The sequence below is a fragment of the Alosa alosa genome, chromosome 4, assembly GCF_017589495.1.
Source record: "Alosa alosa isolate M-15738 ecotype Scorff River chromosome 4, AALO_Geno_1.1, whole genome shotgun sequence".
NCBI classification, from domain to species: Eukaryota; Metazoa; Chordata; class Actinopteri; order Clupeiformes; family Clupeidae; genus Alosa; species Alosa alosa.
In genome coordinates, this window is record NC_063192.1 from 16,151,549 (window position 1) to 16,161,548 (window position 10,000).

The 10,000-nt window shown below is 50.4% G+C and overlaps 1 protein-coding gene across 1 annotated transcript in view; it reads left to right on the forward strand.

Annotated features, from left to right (window-relative positions):
- prdm16 (PR domain containing 16) overlaps nt 1-10,000 on the forward strand; it is a 242,352-nt gene that overhangs the window by 125,270 nt on the left and 107,082 nt on the right.

Genomic DNA, 10,000 nt, shown 5'->3' on the forward strand with positions numbered 1-10,000 from the left:
ACCTGTTTAGAGGATCAGAGAAGAGGCCTGGAAGGAGTCAGGCCTCAGCTGGAAGCAGGGAGCAGAAAGAGGCTCTTTGCCTGCCATCAACTGATAGGAGAGTGTGTTTGTGTTATCGTCCATGGACTTGCACAGTCACATAGACTAATGGACTAACTGGCTGACAGTTGACTGACTATTTTTAAAAGATTTTTTAAATCTTTACTTTACTTTCTTAGATATGTCTGCTTTGGCACGTAGAGAGCTGTAGAAACATAGCCGAGGCTACGTAGCGAATGGCATGTCTTGGCCTGGCATTTTGGTACACAGTTGTGAAAGACATTTTCCTATTTTCAACAGGCTTAGTGGTCACCCGTTTCCTTGCTTATCTGAGCCCTGCCAACTTGGCATATATGACATGTAGAAAGGAATCCAAGTGGACATGTCCTAATAGGCCTGCGTATGATGTCACATTAATGCAGTAATTGGAAAAGGCTTTGGGTCTAAGACTGAAATTGCCTGACATCCCAGATGACGAGGAGTGAATGGCAGGGTCTGGCTGGAGTAGCCCTCTGTAGACATACCACACATTTAGCAGGATCACTTTAAAGACTTCGTGATGGATGCGTTTACCCATTTTCTCTGCCTTTCTCTGTCTCTCTCTCTCCCTCTCTCTCTCTCTCTCTCTCTATCTCTCTATCTCTCTATTCCATGAATGTTTTTGTGCAAATATTCCAAATGGAGTGATTGAAACGGGTAATCCAGCATCAATGTTTGTTCGCTCCAGCACTCAGACTTTTTGTGTGTGTTCACAGTAAAACATTCGCAGGGAACTCTAAGCGCACGAAAAGCAGTCAGTTTAACATTCAGAAGAGTTTGCCTTTGTTTGCTGTTTTGAAGGCACCTCTGGCATGCTCTGTCGGCAGCTGCGATGCGATCTGTGCACTCGAGGCCAGTGGGGCCTCCCCCTTCTCCAGTCCTGCCGGCCCAGCTCGGGTACAGATCTGGCCCAGATGATGCCTGTGGCTGTTTGGCTGTTTTGGCCAACGAGCTCTTGGAATGAATGAATGAATGAATGAATGAGAGGGTGGCAGAAGCCAACAGGCTGCCGTACTCCAGCCAAAGTACCGAAGAGAGCCCAGAGCTGCTGCGGTGTGTGTGTGTGTGTGTGTGTGTGTGTGTGTGTGTGTGTGTGCGTGTGTGCGTGTGCGTTGATGTGTGTTGGTGTGTGTGGGTGTGTGTGCGTGTGTTGGTGTGTGTGCGTGTCTGTGTGTGTGTGTGTGTGTGTGTGTTTGTTTGTGTCTGCGCGTGTGTGTGTGTGTGTGTGTGTGTGTGTGTGTGTGTGAGAGAGCGAGAGAGCTCCAGGTCTTACCGCCTCCACTGGGTCGGGCTGGACCGCCCCAGCGTTAGCTCTGCCAGGGGGGAGTGGGCGAGGCGGGTTGATTGGTCTTCCTGAGGTCATTTCAGAGGTCGTTGGGAGGTTGCGGAGTAGCGAGCTCATTATGCTCCCAGCAGACCGGCAAGGCCCGGTCGGCACCAGAGCTCAGTCGTTCCCGGTACCACGGCAACCGCACATGGCCTGGCCGACCACACACATATTCATGAGCCATTATGAATCCCATTACTCATGTGCTGGGACAGCTCAGTATATGTGTCCCCTGTGAATGCCCCTCCTCACCCATGCTCACCCAACCTCACAAACACACCAACTTTTTCTGTCTGTGCAGCACAGGTAGTTGACTGTATGGTCATCAACCACCCACCTACCCTGACACATACACACACACACACACACACACACACACACACGCACACACACACACGCACACACGCGCACGCGCGCACGTGTGCGCCACACACACACACACACACACACACACACACACACACACACACACACGCACACACACGCACACACACGCACACACACGCGCGACATGCGTGTGTGCTTAACACCCATGCACACAGTACACAGTACATACACAAAAACACACTCACACACACACAGCCACTCAACCCCTCACTGGTTCATCCAGCTCACTAATATGGGTTCAGCGATCAAAGCATCTTTGGTTCCCCATCCATATTCGCATCCCCCTTACTCATGCCCTGCTCACACGCGATCAAAGCGTGTGACTTGTCTTTTTTATGTGTGACTAGCGAGTTGGTAAGGCGCAGAAGATGTTTGGGTAAATATTTAGGATTCCTGACCTGCGTCTCCCTTTTCCTGCTGACACGCGTCCACTCCACCCTGCTGTCGATCACTGACCTCAGCACACAGAGCCCAGTGTCCACGACCCCACCCCACCTCACCGAGCCTCACACCCTCCCTATGGCTTCACCTTTCAGAAATACCTGAACGATACTGAGGGTCTTGAATGGGCAGTTTGACACTGACCCAAGAGATGCCTGTACAGACCCCACACCAAAGGAATGTAATGTGACCAAATAAAATGATGGCAGGACATTAGACGATTGGGGGGAAAAAAAGAAGCTGCTTGTGTATTTTGGCAATTCTCTTGAAATCCTTTGCCTTTGACCAAACCACAGTCGTGAGGATGTCCTATACCAAGCCCACTCTGACTCATGCCATATTGCTTCATTCTACAGTTCAGAAGAATCTCAGTGCAAGAAATCTCCCTGGAATTCTAGAATGTTCTCTTTGCCCTGCTTCCCTGTGGGCTCTGATGGTTATCCCCTCAGCTCTTTCTCCCTTGGTGTTCCCTCAGTGTGTGTGTGTGTGTGTGTGTGTGTGTGTGTGTGTGTGTGTGTGTGTGTGTGTGTGTGTGTGTGTGTACGCTGAGGAGCATGACTGTGAGGGTTAACTGGAGAGCTGGATCTCCTTCTGTTCCTCTCAAAGGGAGACGTCTGTGGAGCGCTACTGGAATGAAAACATCTGTGCGGGATAATCTATAACATTATCTCCGCCTCTCCTGGTGTGACCTTCCCCTGACAGCCCGCCCAGACGCTCCGCGCTAAAGCCGGGCGAGCCGCTCGATGCTCACGACCGGACCACGAGTATTATCACAGCTCAAAAAAGCCCTCTTAGGCTAAATCCCGCTGGATAGATGGCAGCTCAAGACGAGCCGGGCCGGGCTGAGCTAAACCAAGCGTGTGTTTGTGTCCGTGTCAGTGTCTGTATGGGCGAGGGCAGGAGGGGGCAAAGCCCTCTTTCTTTTGCTTTGGTGAGGCCCGTTGTTTTTTTATTTATCTCCTCGCCGGACAAACAAACAAGAAACGAGACACTTGTGTGGAGGCATTCATCGGTGTGATGGTATCAGTGGCGTTAAGCAAGATACGGTCGGACGTCTGTCCTCTCAAAGAGCAGCACTATCTTTCTGATTTATCCTGTTTATCCCATGGCCAGTAAGGGCCGAGGACACACATGAACACACACACAAATACACACATGTGGTAATCCCACATTCACAAGACACCTCATCTGTGGCCTGTCTGCTGTGTGTGTGTGTGTGTGTGTGCGTGTGTTGGACAGACCTGAAAAGGTCTGTGGGCGATGCAGGGACTGATAGCGAGGTCGTGGCGAGGTGTCATTACAGGAAATCGATGGGTTGTGATTGCAGCGCTGCAGATCTATGTGTGCAGGGGCCACAGGGGCCCGAGCGAGTGAGACCTGCTCCGCTCAGGTCCGCTGCATTGTCCTGCTCCTCCGTGCTGGATCAGACCCAGATGAATAGGTCTGTCTGCCCTGGCTCCTACTCTATCTCATATAGACGTCCTGCATCCTGCGTTATCTGTGCTCTTTACCTCCTGCTCTCCCCTGTCTCCCCTCTTCCCCCCATACACACACACACACACACACACACACACACACACAGCTCCGCATCAGCATTAGCACCAGCACCAGCAATCAGCATCAACATCAGCATGAGCATTAGTCTGCTCTGTCTGCTCCTGTCTTCTCCTGTCCTCAACTCTACTCTAATGATCTCCCCTCTTTGAGCTTATACTGAGGATGGACAGATGAATGGATGGATGGGTGGACAGATGGATGGATGGATGGATGGATGGACAGATGGATGGATGGAGAGCAGTTCCAGACAGGACAGGAGTGGAGGCAGTGGGTGTGCTGCTTTGGTGTGATAGAGATTAATGGGCCGACTGACTAGCAGGTGGAGAGGCCAGATGAGGCGTAGGCGCGTCCACTTGACTCGTTATCTATGCTCTTTACTAGACGGCCGTGGGTGGACGTGTGGGTGGTCATGGCTGATTACTAACATCACCAGTTAAAATTCACCAGTGAGGGGGAAAATTTGCACATTTCCTCCAGGAGAGAAAATAAGGGAACGTCTACACATTCCCTCCACTTTTTGTACATCAGAAAGTTATATCCAAAGTAATTCGGATCATTTCGACTGGTTTATGTGAGTAAATAAGTGTGAATGGATTGGCATGGCTGTGTGTTTTGGAAAAGGATGAGGAAAAAGTTTGTATAGAATGAGATTGAACACTTTAGAGAACTCCCTCTTTCCCCTCTGATTTTTGGGAACCGGAAAGCTGGTTGAAAGGCAAGGTGTCGGATGCCAGTTACCATTGTTGGTAGAGGAAAGCCAAGGGAGTGTGTGTTTGTGTGTGTGTGTGTGTGTGTGTAATGCGTGCATTGTGTGTGTGTTTTAGCAGCGTGTGAAGTGCGTGCGGACATTTGTGTGTCGCGTCGCGTCGCGTCGCGCGTCGCGTCGTAATAAATGATATGTGTGTGTGTGTGTGTGCGTCCGTGCGTGAGTGTGTGTATGCAGGACCCCTAATGTGGGCTTGATGTAGCCAGGGAATTCTCTCTTTAGATTCACTCTTAAATAGGCTGAAATTGATGAAGGTTATTAAGGTCCAGAGAGCCTCACAGGTCAGTGGCGTGGAGCGGGCGATCTGCTGCTGCAGGGCACGCTGTTTAAATGTGATGATTGATTGATAATTATGATAATTTGTTTGAAATGATTATCTGGATATTATAATCACCGCCACTGTGGCCAGAACCCGCCTGGATCCTTTACCATAATGTGGCCCATCACAGATGCCCCAAGGTTAGAAAAGGAGGCGTGTGTGTGTGTGTGTGTGTGTGTGTGTGTATGTGTGTGTGTGTGTGTGTGTGTGTGTGTGTGTGTGTGTGCACTGTGTCCGTGTCTGTGTGTGTGTTTTCAATCTGTGTGTCTAAATGTATGTGTAAATGTATGTTTTTCGTGTGTGTGTGCATGTAATGTAGTGTGTGTGTGTGTGTGTGTGTGTGTGTGTAGATGTAGTCTGTGTGTGTGTGTGTGTGTGTGTGTGTATGTATGTGGGTGTGTAGATGTAGTGTGTGTGTGTGTGTGTGTGTGTGTGTGTGTGTGTGTGTGTGTGTGTGTGTGAGGGGGTGATGGGATACGAGCCGGGGCCTCTCGCTCTTCTCCCCAGGGCCAGTGGGGTCTGATGAATGATGACCCTTCCAAGCTGGAAATCACACTAGAGTAAACAGAGCGGGGCTGTTAACTATCTGTAGCGGGGCAGTTATACGCCAGCCAGCACCGCCCAGGGGCTTTAGGGGGGCCGCCAAGAATGCAAGACCCCCGTTAGTCCAGCCAGCCATCCCCCACCCCCCCTACAACACCCCATTCCCGGACCGCAGAGGGGTCTGGCCACTGCTGGGAAAGGAACTTCTTCATATTCCCCCATCCTCACTCTTTTCCTTCCACACCACTCCCTCGTTCTTCACTCTCACTTTCTCTTTGTTTTTTTGCCCCTTTTTTCCCCTCTCTCTCTTTTTCTGTATCCCTCAGTTTCTTCCTCATTTCTCTCTCTCTCTCTCTCTCTCTCTCTCTCTCTCTCTCTGTCTGTGTTGTGTGTGTTGTATGTGTTTGTCTCTCTGCGGTATCGTTTAGTGGTTGAGTAGAGCTCTGAAGAGATGTTTGTTTGTTTGTTATTCTTCTTCATCATGTCTACCCCGGCCACAATGCATCTTATAAATCTTTTACAATGAGACATTCCAAATTTAATATCTCATTGAATTTTATTTTGATGTCATTTTTTTTCTGTGTTTGTTTATTTATTTATTTTTTTGCTTGTCAAGTTATTCATGTGTAGCATCTTTGGGCTGACCAGGGTCATCTGTGAGTGATCTGTGGAGTTCAATGAGGCTTCTGAGGGACCGTTTCCTGCCCTCTGGTTGGTGCAGAGCACCCATGTGGTGGAGAGCAGTTTTGCACAGAAGAACATGCTTGTTCAATTATACCACACAGGCTTCCCGTACTGTGTGTGTGTGTGTGTGTGTGTGTGTGTGTGTGTGTGTCTCCCCCGCACAGACGCTCAGAAAACACCCCGCGCCCGACCCTGTTTAGCTTTCCCTGTCCCTGCCAGCCGGCGATGTGTAAGAAAAATATTTGTGGTTTTGTGCCCCATGATGGGATGACTTAATGATAATATCATTGCTTTCCTCTGCAGGCCGGGTTTCACTTTAATGGTCCTGACTGACATTTCGGCTGTTATTTTTATGCCGTGGCCTTGTGTTGATGTCTTCAGCCATGCTGTATGTGTGTAGGGTTGCCGTGGCGACGCGCACACGAAAAACAGCCGTGGAATCGGAATCATAACACATGAAACATCTCCAATGATGACAGGCGTAGACAGTTTTTTTTTTTTTTTTTCGCAGACCGCGGGTGAACTTCTCGATGTGACAGCGGAACTAAAGTGTCGGCTGGGTCCATGGGAAAGATGGGCAGGGAAGGACCGCAAGGGTCTGCTTGGCAGCGTGTGGGGGGAGTGATGGACAGCAAAGGGATGGGATTGACAGGTTTGACGGGTGGCGTTGGGCGTGGCTGGCGGTTTTGACGGGCAGCGTCGGCGGTTGGCCACTGGGCTGGTCACATGTGGCGGAGGGGCGTGGAGGGCAGGTCCCCGTCATGTGTCCCCGTAGCGATGGAAAACAAACGAGCCTTTCTGTGGGGTCTGTGGGAACCGTCCTGTTGGGGAGTGTGTGTGTGTGTGTGTGTGTGTGTGTGTGTGTGTGTGTGTGTGTGTGTGTGTGTGTGTGTGTGTGTGTTGGGGTGGGGGTCAGGAGGGAGGGTGGGGGGCAGAATGCTGTCATTATGCAGTATTACGCATCTTGCACAGAACACACACACACACACACACACACACACACACACACACACACACACACACACACACACACACACAGTGCCAGTGCATGAGTTTTATGATAATACTGTGCAACTCACATGCAATGGCAAATCTTTCAGCAGAACTGCAATGTGTTTTTTATATTTACCGTAATGTGTGTGTGTGTGTGTGTGTGTTTGTGTGTGTGCACGAGTGTGTGTGTGTTACACTGGTCATTGAGTAAAGGCTCATCTGCAGCAGACCAATGCTGGAATTCAAGTGGGAGAGAGGAAAAAAAAGTGAGTGAGCAAGAGAAAGTGAGAGATAGAGAAAGAGAGAGACAGAGCGATTGAACAAGTGGGCGAAGGGATGGAGCGAGGGGGTGAAAGGGGAAATGGGAGGGCGCTGAAAGAAAGAGTGCTGTATAACTCTCCTTTACTGCGTCAGCCCTCCCCCTCATCCCTCTCTTCCTCCCTCCTTTCCTTCCCTCCCTCTTTCCCTCACTCACTCGTTTGTTTTCCTTCTCCTACTCCTGCTTCTTCTTTTTTCTTGGTCGTCTTCCTCTGAATGGACAATTCCTTCTCCTCTCACGCCCACCTCTCCCTCTCTCTCTCTCTCTCTCTCTCTCTCTCTCCCTCTCTCCCTCTCTCTCTCTCTCTTTCTTTCTCTCTCTCTTCTCTCTTTCTCTGACACAGAGGATCAGACAGTAGCCTGCTCTGTCCTGGGAGAGAGAATCTTCTCCTCTTCACACACACACAAACACACACACACACACACACACTCACAGAGTCTCACAGCCTCACATGCTCTCTCTCTCACACACACACGGAGTGGGAGTCCATTAATTCAACACTCTGAATGAAGGGGTCGGCCGGCCAGGCTACCGTGGCAACAGCGTGTGGGCCGATCTGCGTTGCCATGGCAGCCAAAGATTGTGAAAGGAGAGTGAGATGGAGGAACTGTTGCGAAGCATGACTCCACCACGTTCCGTGCATCTGTTCTCTGGACTGGTGTTCTGAATTGGTTCTCAAAGTGGGTTCTTCACAGGGTTCTCCGAGCAGGTTCCTCTCTGATTTGGCACTCCTGGTTCTCTATAGTCCTGTGTTACACACACATACACACACATTGTGTTCTTACTGATTTACACTCACACACACACACACACACACACACACACACACACACACACACACACACACTTCACACTCACTTGACACCGACAACCTGTCCAACGCTATGTTTATCATATAGATGCTGACTTGTCCTGACTTTATCTCATGTTCCTGAAATTTACACACACACACACACACACACACACACACACACACACACACACACACACACACACACACACACACACACACTCATCCACCCTCAGAACGCATTATGCAAAGCCACACACAACTTTCAGCAAGTCTCTTTTTCTTAAGGCACAAGCCCTTTATGTTCTTTTCTTCCCCCTCTCCCTCACCATCTCTCCTCCTTCGCTCTGTCTATCCCTGTCTCCCCTGCTTTCCTTTTCTCTCTGTCCTCTCTCTCTCTCTCTCTCTCTCTGTTTCTCGTTCTTTCTCTCTGGGCACTTAGTGCTGTGCATTAGAAGTGGGGTAGCACAAGAGGGAGCATTTCCCTGAGCAGGAGCAGACAGCACAGACAGAGAGAAAGAGCCCAGACATCAGAGGAAGCTGCGAGAAATGCTGAGAAATGCAGGATGAAACCTCCGTCTCACACACACACACACACACACACACACACACACACAGTGAGAGAGAGCTTTTAGCACAGTCAGCCTTCTCTGTCTCTTTCTCTTTTTCAGCAGGTTTGTTTTTCCATAGTCCTCTGTTTCAGCCCAGCATAACCCAAACTCCTCAGCTGATAGAGAGAGACAGTGAGAGGATGTGGGAAAGGTAGAGAGAGAGAGAAGAGAGAAAGAGAAAGAGAGAGAAAGACAGTGAAAGGATTTGTGGGAAAGGTAGAGAGGGGAGAGAGAAAGAGAGAGAGAGAGAGAGAGACAGTGAAGGGATGTGGGAAAGGTAAAGAGGAGAGAGGAGAGAGAAAGAAAGAGAAGGAAGGCAGAGGAAGAGAGACTGAAAACAAGGAAGGTGAGAAACTCAGAGAGAAAAGAGAGAAGAGAGGGACTGAGAGTCAGAGGCCAAGAGAAGGAGAGAGAAAGAGAGAGAGATAGTGAAAGAGCAAGGAAGAAAGAGAGAGAGGCCCTCTTGTGATGGTGGAATGCTAGAATGCCCAGGAGACAGAGAGAGGGAGAGAGAGAGAGAGAGAGAGAGAGCGAGAGAGTGCCCCTCTGCCAGCCGACTCCTGTCTGCCAGAGAGACAGGCCATGTCTAGAGACTCCACCCGCCCGTACGTCCACACCCCCGCCCCCACCCTTCCCTGCTGAAGGTCATGTGAAAGAAAGAGCACGCCTGACTCTCCTCCACCTCCCTGACATGAGTCTCCTTCACCCCCCCCATACCCCCAAAAAACCCTCACCACTGCCCCTTTTGAATATTTTAGGCCAGACAAAACATTAGAAAAACGCTGCTGAAATATGTAGGCTTCGGGGACTAGAGGGAGATAGAGTGGAAGGGTGGGGGCTGGGGTGGGGGTAGAGTGTGTATTAGGAGAGGAGTATGTTCTGCTTGGAATTTTCTTTTGGGCGGTTGGGGGGCAGCAGAGAGAGGGGGTGTTAGTGGCAGAGGAATGACGGCAGTTGACTGATCCAAGCTCTCTGAGGACAGCTGAACGTCTCCGGAAACATTAAGAGCCCTCTCTCTGGAAGGTTCTGGAAGGCCGCGGAAGGCTCCGGTGGCCGGCTGCTGGTTGTCATTCCTGGGGGGGCCCGTGGGGGGGAGGGGTCCAGCCTGGCTGACTGGAGGGGCAGCCAGCTCTCAGGCCCTCAGTGGGGGGCCCCCAGGTCCCAGAATGCCTTTGGGTTGTGATA